Genomic DNA, 13,165 nt, shown 5'->3' with positions numbered 1-13,165 from the left:
GACCAAATCTAGAACCTCAGAGCTGAAACCAACAGAGACCAGTGGAGCAGAGCCCGAGCCTGCTGCAACAGCAGCAGTAATCCCAGGCCTTAAAAGATAGATTGCCTGCTTTGATAGGAATTTTTGTGTCATCATGAACATGGCGAATATGAGGGTGGCGCGTCTCACTCTGAGTCTGGAGTGTGGATTGTGTCTCACTCTGGGTCTGGGGTGTGGATTGTGTTCTTTGTCTCTGTGTGGGTCTGGGGTGTGCATTGTGTCTCTCTGACTCTGTGTTGGTCTGGGGTGTGCATTGTGTCTCTGTGTGGGTCTGGGGTGTGCATTGTGTCTCTCTGTGAGTCTGGGTGTGGATTGTGTCTCTCTGTGTGGGTCTGGAGTATGGATTGTGTCTCTGTGGGTCTGGGGTGTGGATTGTGTCTCTCTGTCTCTGTGGGGCTCAAGTGTGCATTGTGTCTCTCTGTCTCTGTATGGGTCTGGGGTGTGGATTGTATCTCTCTGTAGGTCTGGAGTGTAGATTGTGTCACTCTGTGGGTCTGGGGTGTGGATTCTGTCTGTGTGGGTCTGGAGTGTGGATTGTGTCTCTCTGTCTCTTTGTGGGTCTGGAGTGTGGATTGTGTATCTCTCTGTCTCTGTGTGGGTCTGGGGTGTGGATTGTGTCTCTCTGTCTCTGTGTGGGTCTGGGGTGTGGATTGTGTCTCTCTGTCTCTGTGGGGCTCAAGTGTGCATTGCGTCTCTCTGTCTCTGTGTAGGTCTGGAGTGTAGATTGTGTCACTCTGTGGGTCTGGGGTGTGGATTGTGTCTCTGTGTGGGTCTGGAGTATGGATTGTGTATCTCTCTGTCTTTGTGTGGGTCTGGGGTGTGGATTGTCTCTCTCTCTCTGTCTCTGTGTGGGTCTGGGGTGTGGATTGTGTGTCTGTCTCTGTGTGGGTCCGGGTGTGGATTGTGTCTCTCTCTGTCTGTGTCTAGGTGTGATGTGTGTGTGTGGCGCGTCTCACTCTGGGTCCGGGGTGTGGATTGTATCTCTCTCTCTGTCTCTGTGTAGGTCTGGAGTGTAGATTGTGTCACTCTGTGGGTCTGGGGTGTGGATTATGTCTCTGTGTGGGTCTGGGGTGTGGATTGTATGTCTCTCTCTGTCTCTGTGTGAGTCTGGGGTGTGGATTGTGTCTCTGTCTCTGTGTGGGTCTGGGTTGTGGATTGTGTCTCTGTCTGTGTGTGTCTGGGGTGTGGATTGTGTCTCTGTGGGTCTGAGGTATGGATTGTGTGTCTGTGTGGGTCTGGAGTGTGGCTTGTGTCTGTCTGTCCCTGTGTGGGTATGGAGTGTGGATTGTGTGTCTCTCTCTGTCTCTGTGTGGGTCTGTATTGTGTCTCTCTGTCTCTGTGTGTGTCTAGGTGTGATGTGTGTGTGTATGTGTGTGTGTGTGGCGCGTCTCGGTCTGGGGTGTGGAATGTGTCTGGGGTGTGGAATGTGTCTCTCTGTCTCTGTGTGTGTCTGGGGTGTGGATTGTGTCTCTCTCTGCCTCTGTGTGGGTCTGGGGTGTGGATTGTGTCTCTGTCTCTGTGTGTGTCTGGGGTGTGGATTGTGTCTCTCTCTGCCTCTGTGTGGGTCTGGGGTGTGGATTGTGTCTCTGTCTCTGTGTGGGTCTGGAGTGTGGATTGTGTCTCTCTCTGTCTCTGTGTGGGTCTGGAGTGTGGATTATGTGTCTCTGTCTCTGTGTGGGTCTGTGTGGGTCTAGGTGTCTCTCTGTCTCTGTGTGGGTCTAGGTGTGATATGTGTGAGTGTGTGCGTGTGGCGCGTCTCGGTTTGGGGTGTGGAATGTGTCTCTGTCTCTGTGTGGGTCTGGGGTGTGGATTGGGTGTCTCTCTCTCTGTCTCTGTGTGGGTCTGGGGTGTGGATTGTGTCTCTCTCTGCCTCTGTGTGTGTCTAGGTGTGATGTGTGTGTGTGTGTGTGTGTGTGCGTGCATGTGGCGCGTCTCACTCTGGGTCTGGGGTGTGGATTGTGTGTCTCTATCTCTGTGTGGGTCTGGATTGTGTCTCTCTGTGGGTCTAGGTGTGATGTGTGTGTGCGTGTGACGCGTCTCGGTTTGGGGTGTGGAATGTGTCTCTGTCTCTGTGTGGGTCTGGGGTGTGGATTGTGTGTCTCTCTCTCTGTCTCTGTGTGGGTCTGGGGTGTGGATTGTGTCTCTCTCTGTCTCTGTGTGTGTCTAGGTGTGATGTGTGTGTGCGTGTGCGTGTGGCGCGTCTCACTCTGGGTCTGGGGTGTGGATTGTGTCTCTGTCTCTGTGTGTGTCTAGGTGTGATGTGTGCGTGTGGCGCGTCTCACTCCGTGTCTGGGGTGAGGATTGTGTCTCTCTCTCTGTCTCACTCTGGGTCCGGGTTGTGGATTGTGTCTCTCTCTATGTCTCTGTCAATGCAGGATGAGGAAATGAGATTACAGCACTATTGATGAAAGACTGAAGACCCTACACCGTAGCCTGCAGGGATGTTCTAAATCTGGTTTGCAGTTTTGCCACGATTGCAACCAAAACAAGCCATTTATCAGACTAGAAAGTGGGCCCTTCCCTCTGTGTAATGAGGTACAGGCTGTAGGGTTTTCCAGAGAATGAAGGTGGTGGACAGCTGGTACTAGTGCCTTAAAGCAGATGTGCAGTTGAGTATAATAGAGAATCAGTAACTGTTATCCCTTCACTGTAGAGCAGGGGCGAGCAAACTTTGTGAGCCAACAATCGCATGTACATACATTCAATTCCAATTTTTCCACTTTCCAATATCAAGATATGAACATTACAATATTGCAACATCTAATGTAGGAACACATCCCTCCCTCCCATCCGTAGCGAAAGCAAGTCCAGCGCCGTGTTCTGGTACGCCAAGCATATGCACTATCAATATTGAGTGCATACCCTGTGTTAATAATTTCCTAACCAAGAGTCGTTGTACATCTTTCCGCACATATTTGGCCAAATCAGCATTGAATAAAATCAATTCCGGAGCCATAGGGAGGGAGATCCCTGTTAAATGATCAATACATTGAAGGATTTTGCTCCAAAGTTGAGAGATAACCGTACAATGCCAAAAAGCATGGGATAATGTGCTCTTCTCTATGAAACATTTAGAACGCAAAGCTGAGGGTGCTAACTGCGCTTTAAATGCAGCAATTTGGGAAAAATATACTCTATGCAAAAATGTATACTGCATTTCTTGTAGGTTACTATTGGGTGATATTGCTTTCATCTCTTTATAACACAATAGATATAAGTCAGTGGAGAGCATAAAACCACCCTCCATTTGTCTACAATAGTGATTACCCAGGAGTAATGAGGTGCACATTTTCTGTCTTTCACCATGCAAAACGTTATCTGTTTCGTTTACTACCTCCATCGTCAATGCTCTCTGCGGAAGTGATCTAATATAATGTTGTAGCTGCAGATATGGAAATAGGTCCACCATACGGAACCCAAGTTGCTGCTGTAGTTCCTTGCTCACCTTTTATATTTTTTCTTGCTTTGATTTGCTTGTTTTTTTTGTGTTTTTTTTTAAGTTTCTGCCTATATTCCTCTTTCCCCCACCCCCTTCCTCTCTCCCCTCCACCTCCTCATTCTCTCTGGCTGCCACTCCTTCCCCTCCCCCACCTCACCACATCTTTTCCTCCAGACTGGCAACAGCTGGGCTCCCTCTTTCCCTGGGCAGGGGCCCGGCGGCAGCAGGGATTCCTCCCAGGATGAGGCCTGAGAGCGCCAGCTCTTCCTGGGTTTTGGAATACTGCAGTGGCTGTTCCTATGTCCACTTCTGCCACAGAGTAAGTGGCTCCCCACCTGGACCCGCCGCAGAGGCAGTAGCTCCTCTCCCTGGCCCATTGAAAGAGACGTATGGCTTAAGCGGTGGCAATGCTCACAACGTCGTCACCGCGTCCTGGCAGCTCCCTCCTTCCTGCGCCTGCAGTGCCTCCATGGCCAGGCCCAGTGGAAGCCCTAGGTGGACTAGGTTAGCTGCCCAGAGTGCCAGAAGTTAGGGGGCAGCAGCCTAGTGCTTCCACTATCCCTGCTTAGATGAGCTTTTCAGGCAGCAGTAGCGCAAGACTCCTGACTCTTCCTGGAATCTCACTACTCAGCACGCAACAGGGTCATCCTCCCAGGCATACAAGCTCTCTCGTTCTCTGCTTCAGATCTCATCATCCCTACGCACCGGGTCCCCGTACTCCTGGAGGGAAGGATGTGGCTCCAGAGACCCCGTGGGGATGCAGTCATTTCCTTCTTGCAGATTCCTGCTTCATTCTTCCGGTGCCACAGGGCCAATTGCCACCACTAGAAGAAACAGGAGGCATCGGTAATTGGCCCTGTGGGGCTGAAAGAAAGAAAGAAGCAGGAATATGCAGCCCAAAGGAAAAGGAGCAGAAGCAGTGTTGGGAAAGCCATCATGGCTGAAGAGAGAAGCAGGAGCAGCATCTGCCCTACAAACTGGAGAAAGAGGAGACTGTGCCTGCTGCTGCTGAGAGAGCGAACGAGCATGTGAGCATTACATCGTGTATATGTAAGAAAGAGCATGTGTGGAAGAACATGTCTATGTGTGTGAGAGAGAGAGCAGGCATATGTGAGAGAGTGTATGTGAGCATGTGGGAGAGAGAGCGAGCATGTGAGCATTACATCGTGTATATGTAAGAAAGAGCATGTGTGGAAGAACATGTCTATGTGTGTGAGAGAGAGAGCAGGCATATGTGAGAGAGTGTATGTGAGCATGTGGGAGAGAGAGCGAGCATGTGAGCATTACATCGTATATATGTAAGAAAGAGCATGTGTGGAAGAACATGTCTGTGTGAGAGAAATAGAGAGAGGGCATATGTGAGAGAGGGTATGTGAGCATGTGGGAGAGAGAGCATGTGTGTCTGTGTGTATGTAGAAAAGAGAAAGCATGTGTGTATGTGTAAGCCGCCATGATCTTTTGGGGCATTTGGCTGATAAATAAATGGGAGAGAGAGTGTGTACGTGTGGTTGGAAGTGGGAGAGAGAGCGTGGGCATCTGTGTATATGTAGGGGAGAGAAGGCACGTGTGTGTATGTGTGTGGGGGAGAATGACATTGATGATGCCTTTTCATGTGGGGGGGAGAGAGAGAGAGGTTGTTACTGTTTGAGTGAGGCAGTTAGTGCTGTTTTATTATGGGAGTTTACTATAATTCAGTTTACTCAATGCTTAGCACACACCCACCATGCATTTAAATAGGCCTAATACCATATCGGTTCCAAGTGATCTTTTTGCAGGGTTTTCTGGCTGGTAACACAGCAGAACATGTAAATATACTATACATGTTTTTGTAAGTAATGTTTTTAAACCTCAGATTTCCTAGTATATGGATAGATGGATTCAGGACCAGTGGGTTAAGCATCTCTACCAGCAGATGGAGATGAAGCAAAATTATTTCACAGTATATACAGTCCTGCTGAGACATCAGCCTGCCAGTATTCTCAGTCTTCAGCAGATGGTGGTCGTGCATTTTCCTACTGGGGATTAGTGATGAGCTTTGTTTTTCTGGCTCTGGTCAGGTTTCAGTTCGGGCGGTTCGTGAGAAAACTCGTTTTCCCACTGATCGTTTTCCGGAAAAAATGAAGCTCGAACCCGAAACCGGAAAAACAAATTAAAAAAAAAAACCCAAATCGGAAAAAAACCCACCCCAACCCTTCAATTGTACTTTCTTACAACCCCCCCCCCCATCCCGATCCCTCCCCAAAACTTACTAAAAGCCCTGGTGGTCCAGTGAGGTCCCGTGAGCGATCTCTCCCTCCGTGCCGTCGGGCTGTTGGGCCTGCTACGAATCAAAATGGCGCTGATGGCCCTTTGCCCTTACGATGTCACAGGGGCTACCGGTGCCATTGGTCAGCCCCTGTCACATGGTAGGAGCAATGGATGGCCGGCACCATCTTGAATATTGGCAGCCGACGCCAGTAGGAGCACAAGATGGCCGGCGCCATCTTGTGCTCCTACCATGTGACAGGGGCCGACCAATGGCACCGGTAGCCCTGTGACATAGTAAGGGCAAAGGCTATCGGCGCCATTTTGAATATTGGCAGCTGTCGGCCCGAGTGCAGGAGATCGCTCCCGGACCCCCGCTGGACCACCAGGGACTTTTGGCAAGTCTTGGGGGGGGAGGGAGAGAGAGAGGTTATTACTGTTTGAGTGCTCCCGCCCCCCCCCCCCCCCCCCCCCTGCACTAACCCGAAAAACGAACTTTCCCCGAAGTTTGGGGAATTTCTCAGTGTTCTTTCATGTAAAGTGTGTTATAAATGCCATTGTGTGTGGCAAGCCCCTTTGGGAGGGGGGGGGGGGATTGCAAGGCTGTAAGGTTCACCTAGGACGCCTAATACCCTTGCTCTGGCCCTGTCCACAGCCCTGACACTTGTCAATTTAGCCATTTTTTTCTTCCTTGATTGGGCAGCCAGCATGCCCCCATTTATGACTGTTCAGACCCCTCCCAGTTTCCCCTCCCCCCAGTTTGCTCACCCCTGTTTAGATGGCATACTCTGAGTCGATTCAGAATCAAAGATCCTGGTAGCAGTCACTTAGGTCCTTATTAGTTATTCACTGGTTATGCTCTTCTATTGTTGGATCAAACTTTGCAATCACCTTAATCAAGGTCCAAAACTTTATCATTTATTTTGGCACCATGAAATGCAGAATTAGTTCAGCTAAGTACTGCTTCAAAAGCTGGACCTTGTGCAGGCTTCTCTGGGCCTTTGAGATAGCCTGGTACCACTTACAACCAAAGGAGAGTAAACTTGAGTCTTTTGATGTGGAGTGCACTAACCACCTGTCGATGGTCTCGCCCCATGGCATTATGCACGTGCTATTTGGAGTCAGGTTCCTCCTGGTTTCAATATTCAATGGGATGTTATTAATCAATGTCTATATGCACTGGTCCTGTGTCTATCATTACTCTGGACAAATTAGGGAGCCAGCTTCCAGGGCCATTGATATTTTATTATTTAAAATTCCTATATGCTGCCTTCTGACCTAAGTCAATCAAAGAGGTGTACAACCTCATTTTTAAATCTCATAATACAGTAAGCATACCAGCAACATCAATACTTAACAGCCTGCTTCTGTGACACCTACTCAACAGCCTCTTTATTTCCAGACTTTGGCCTGGATTACAAAGTGCAGTATTTTGCGGATCTACAGTATGTTGACATCTACTTGTATACTGAGGCCTTGCACTATTTTCTCCTGATGATGATTCACCATTTGCACCACTGCCAACATTCAGGAGTTGGTGGCAAAGTGTAGTTGGTTTCTCCTTTTCTTTGCTTTGTCGCATCCTGCCAAACCTTTTTCGAATTTTTATTCCTCCAGCTATCAGTTTATCCTGCAATGTTGCTATATTCAATATGTATTTTCACAATGAAGCCCCTACTATAATGCCACTTTGATTTAACAGCATGAACATGTGCTCTGCAGACAGAAGCATGCCAGGCTGTGCAGTGAGATGAAGCAGGACACTTCCAGACTCACTCCTGGCACATCTGGCTGATAACCAGAGAGCGCTACTGAACCGTCACAGACCGTGCAGCGATTGCTGAGGATAGAGGTTCCTGCTTAGAGAGTGCTCATTTGTACTGAATCTTTCCATTATTGTTCAGATAAAGTGGTAAATTATTACCAAATTACTAAAAAAAAATTGACATAAGTCCAAAGCCAAAGTGGAAGGAAGCAGTGGGCCAGAGCTGTGGATTGTGGCTCGTTGTGAGTTTCCTTCCCAGTCTTACTGTTTCAATAGGAAAGTCGGGATTGGACTTCCCAGAACGCTTGAAGCGATGGCGTAACTCCATGGATGCTAGTTTTTATTTATCTGCTCCCTTCCAGGGCAATTTTCCAACCCCTTTGCTCAGGTAAATTAGTTTGTGCATGTCACCTACCCTCACACCAAGACTTTGCTTTCTCAGCTGGAGGGTCATTATGCTGTTTAAAAGATGTACAAAGTGGGCCGGATATTAAGAGTTACGCGCGGGCGTAGATTTGTGCGTGCAACCCGGCGCACACAAATCTACGCCCGATTCTATAACATGCCTCTTTCGCCTCACTTTTAAACATGCCAGCAGTTGTTTCGCCATCCTTTTAGATTTCCTAACTATTCTTCCCATTTTATCAGGCTCCCTTTTGAAAGTTAAATGCTAGAGCAGTAGTTTTCTTCAATGTCCTCCCTCCACTTAGGTCAGATTTGATCCAGATTACGATCGCTGTTGCTAAGTATGTGGCCAAAAGTACATATTGGCTTCCACAGCACGTGGACCTCTAGGCAGGCTGAGGAGAGGCATTCCCAGGGAAAGGCAGGCATAGGGCTGGTTTCATATCCATGCACATTATTTTTTTTCAGCAAAGTTTTTTTTTCTCTGCACAAATTGCAGCGAGAAAAAAAATTGCCTTGTAGGCAATTTTCACAGGAAACCTACCCACATAGTTTTGCCTTGAAAATTATCTACAAGGTCGTAGCTACAAAGCACCCCCAGCCCTGCAGCTGTGCAGGCTAATTGACAATTGGCCCCTTTCTGACTTGGGGCCAGGACAGGGCCTAGAAACTAGACCTAAATTTGACACATTTGAATCGGATGAAAGCACCATGCATATATTGATTCTCTTATTTTTCAGTGCCCCCCTGGGTCACGGGACAGAGACGGACAACTAAATGAATGTTAATAGTTTACTTTAGTTCCCTCACAGTTTTACATGCTGCAGATGATAGTTTGCGAGTGTTTTAATTATAGATAGGGCTACAGGCTAGAAATGAAACAAAGCGCTGGAGCATAGGCACCATTTGCGACCTGTCTCATCTGAACGCCTGAGGCGCTTCATCGTCCCATCCTTGTGCCGCAGCGTTCAAAAGGCACCCAGCAACCCCGTGACCTCACCGTAAAGGACACGAGCCAGTTCTGGCCAGAATGAACGCCTCTGTATTTGGACTATCCCTGCACGAAGCATGCAATAATGGCTGAACCAGTTCTGATCACTGGGAATCCAGACCACAAAGAAACAATTGATTGTTCCACTGTGCCTCAACTTCTGTATTCTAGGGGGGAAACGGTAGGAGAAGGAAGGGAGAGTTTTCAAAAGAGAAGTTTAAGAAAGCTTGAAATAATTGCTCCTAAATTCAGCTGTCCAATACTGCTCCTTGAACTAAAGTGCATGTTCAGACAATCATTGGCCTGGCTTCTAACCAGACAAGCCATGGTCCTGCTGTAACCAGAGATTAAAATATGAAAATAAGGTAGTAAAGAACTTGTTTTACTGACCTGAGTCCTGGGGCTGGAAAAAAAAAAAAAAAAGCTTTGCTGGGATGTGGCATCCTTTTTCATTTCTCTCTATGTTACTGCATGGGGAAGATGTGCAGGCAGCTGCTAGAGCTCTTCTCTCCCCCCCCCCCCCTTCAGCTAAGAAGAAGGAGCAGCCCCCACCTTTTGGAAAGAGGAGCAGCACCTGCACACCTGGGACAGCTCAGTGAAGGAGCTCAGTGCAGCTACTTCTGTCACAGGGTCTGTTTAAGTGCCAGTTTTGCTGGAAAAAGGACACCGAGGGAATATATAAGCACGTTTAAGACTGAATGGGGTGTGTGTGTGTCCAAGGCTGTGGAATGTTTTCTTGGCATTCGTCAGAAAAAGTGTGAAAGGCTAAAGAACTCTGGAAGTGTGAGAGGTATCCACTTTGGAAAGAAATTAGTCTCTTGCCTATGAGTTACAGTGATACTTTAGTCCATAATCATTAACAAATACCTTTTAACTTCCTAGAAGGAGTATTATTCTGGGATATTGTCATTATCGTCAGTAAAATCCCAGATAAAATAAATGCACTGTCGGCTCGATCCAGTAAGGCCGCGGTAAAAACAGTGAGGTAGTGTCAGGCGCACCCTTCCTCCCCGCACGCACAGTTCTCTTCACTAACTCCCCGATACTCTCCTCTAATCGCTGTGAAGCGTTAGGGAAGGGTTATGCCCGCGCAACCCATTTTACTGTATAGGCGCTGTAACAGCGCCTATACAGTAACCTGGGTGCGCTGGTACCTGTCATTTCAAATGACATTTGAAATGACAGGCACCAGGAAGTGTAAAAAAGTTTAAAAAGTGTAAAAAACAAAAAACCTGTGTGTTATATAAAAAAAAAAAACAATTTTAAATACCTGTCGGAGGGCCGTGGGTCCAGGCGGCCGGTGGGCGGCGGGCAGCCATCAGCGGCATCCGGTAGTCCCTTCTCCCTTCCTCCCTCCCTCCCCTGCCTGGATGAGCGCCAAAATCGCACGGGCGGGTCAGCAGCGGGGGGGGGGGGGGGGGGCGGCAGCAGGATCCGGGAGCGGCGGGTAGGCAGCAGCGGGGTCCGGGGGGGTAGCGGCAGCGGGGTCCGGGGGGGGGGGCAGCGAGATCCGGGGAGCCAGCAGCGGCAGCATGTTCGATCGAGCAGGCAGGTAGGTGGCAAAGTAAAGATGGCTGCCTGCACGGGAAAATTGTGCAATTGGCCGCTGAAGACGTGACGTCACACCCCGTGACGCCAAACGTCGTGACGTCACGTCTTCAGCGGCCAATTGCACGATTTTCCCGTGCAGGCGGCCATCTTTACTTTGCCACCTACCTGCCTGCTCGATCGAACATGCTGCCGCTGCTGGCTCCCCGGATCTCGCTGCCACCCCCCCGGACCCCGCTGCCGCTGCCCTCCCCGGACCCCGCTGCCGCTACCCCCCCGGACCCCGCTGCTGCCTACCCGGCGCTCCCGGATCCTGCTGCCGCCCCCCCCCCCCCGCTGCCGACCCGCCCGTGCGATTTTGGCGCTCATCCAGGCAGGGGAGGGAGGGAGGAAGGGAGAAGGGACTACCGGATGCCGCTGATGGCTGCCCGCCGCCCACCGGCCGCCTGGACCCACGGCCCTCCGACAGGTATTTTAAATTGTTTTATTTTTTTTATATAACACACAGGTTTTTTGTTTTTTACACTTTTTACACTTACCATAGCAGGCCCGAGCCTTGCTACTTTTTCGTTTGTTTTTTTTTGCCCTGGTCCCGTCCGGTCTCCTGCAGCCCCGTCCGGTCCGGACGGGACTGCAGGAGACCGGACGGGACCAGGGCGGGTAAGCAATGTTTTTACCCTACACTACACTACACTAACTCCTACTAGGGGGAGGCGGTAAACTAGCAGGTTAAGGCCGCGGCAGAACAGCGGGTTACGGAGGAGATAATATCAGCGCCCGTTACAGTATCGCAGGGGAATAACTAATTCCTTCATTATACAGCTTTTTCGTTCATTTACATGCCGGGTGCGGAAAGGGTTATGCGTCTGTTTTCAGAAGCGATACGGACGCGTGAAACTGGAGACTGTATCGCCGAATTGCCTTGCGCGCCCGAATTGTGCGCTACGAGCACGTTACAGACGGGCAATCCTCGAGCGGACGATACTGGATCGACCTGTGTATGAGAAAGCAAAGGAAGAGCTCACCTCTTCTTTAAATAAGCACTCCTAACCTTAAAGCTGGGTTGTGAAGTAAAAGTTAAGTAAACCCGATATTTTAAATTCAGGAAAGGAGATTTATGTGAAAGTGAATTTTTTTTTTTATACCACAACAGTGAACAGAAGCAGAAAACACAGAGAGGGAAAAATGGTGATCCCTGTCTTTTATACAGCTTCAGTATAAAAGGATCAAAGGTGTTCTAGATTAAACACTTGTATGTCTGGAGAAGGAAAAAGTGCAGGATAATTTGCAGTGACAAGACATAAAGTTCCCCTCACAATCCAAGCTGCACTTGATTTATCTATATAGGTTACGACTTTAAGACTCTAGTGACAACCTTGAACTGAGACAGTTTACACATACAGAGTGAGAGGAAAACATGTGTGTTTGGGTCAAAAATATGTGCCAAAACCTCCCTCTTTGTCTTAATAAAAAAAAAAAAAAGGGATACTGAATTATCATTTATTTTTTGGAGCCTTAGCTAGTATTAAGTGACACCAAGCCGGCAAGACAATACATTGTATACACTTTAGTTTCCCTGACCGGAAAACTTTATCGTGTTAGTGCAGTCAGAATTCCTGTTTTTCAGCACATTTTGATAAAAAGAGTTCCTGAAATAGCATCTACCAGTGCCTCTCAGCTAATCAAGCACTGAATGCAAACAGTGCCCCCTATCATCAAACCCCAGATTCAGTGAGAAGACAAAGAACCAGCGCACCCTAACCCCAGTGCGTCCACTCAGATAAGGACATGGATAAGTGTACATGGCCCTTTGGCCACCAGAAAGTCTAGCCAGACCAACAACCATTTATATCTTCAGAGAGTTTTCAAGAAAAAGAAAGGCCACTCACTGACTGAAAAAGTAAAAGGAGACAACAGGAGAGAGACACAAATAGTGACTAACTTATACTTACCAGAGAAGTCTCCTAGTAATCTTTTCAAAGTATCAGTCATCAACTGGTTCCAGTAACAACATCTGAAAAAAAGAGCTTACACAAAGAGTCTGCCCTCAAGCAGCCTCTCACCCTTTTCTTCTGCCAGCCAGCTCCCCGATGCTGTCCGCCGGTGTTCCCTCGCAGGCCGGAGACCGCCCTCGCCATCTTCCTGCACGGCGGGCTGTGCCGCCGTGCTCCCCTGTGGCCAGGGGGCTGCCGACATTGCCTCTTCACAGCCTGGAGCCGCCACCATCATCCTGCCTTCGTGGCAGGAGCCACTGATGTCTCTCTTTCTTCCCGCGGCCAGTCTTCAGACTTCACAGCAAGGAGCTGCTGATGTCAGCAGCGTTCTCCGGCAGGAGCCGCCTTCAGCGTCCTCTTCTTGCAGCCGGTGGGCCGCTCCCGAGCTCCTCTTCGCGGCCAGGAGGCCACCACCGTTGTTTCTCCACGGCTGGGGCCGCCCCCAGCTTCTCTCCTGCGGCAGGAGCCACCTCCGTTTGCCTCAGGCCTGCTTCCTCTTCACAGCATGGCTGCTGTCCCTGGTCCTGCCTCCTTAGGCGTGAGGCCGCACCTCATCTCAGGATTTAAAGGGCCAATTCTCCTGACTCCTCCTCATGATGTCATCCTGGGTGTTCCTCTTCAGCCCTACAAAAGGGCTCAGCCTTCAGTTCCTCTTTGCCTTCGCAAGGAGTCAGACATGGAGTTGGACTGCTCCTGGATCCTCCATTCCAGCTCTTTGGTCCAGGAGTCTCCGATGATGT

This window comes from Rhinatrema bivittatum, chromosome 5 (genome assembly GCF_901001135.1).
Source record: "Rhinatrema bivittatum chromosome 5, aRhiBiv1.1, whole genome shotgun sequence".
Classification (NCBI taxonomy): domain Eukaryota; kingdom Metazoa; phylum Chordata; class Amphibia; order Gymnophiona; family Rhinatrematidae; genus Rhinatrema; species Rhinatrema bivittatum.
This window is presented reverse-complemented; position numbering follows the sequence as displayed.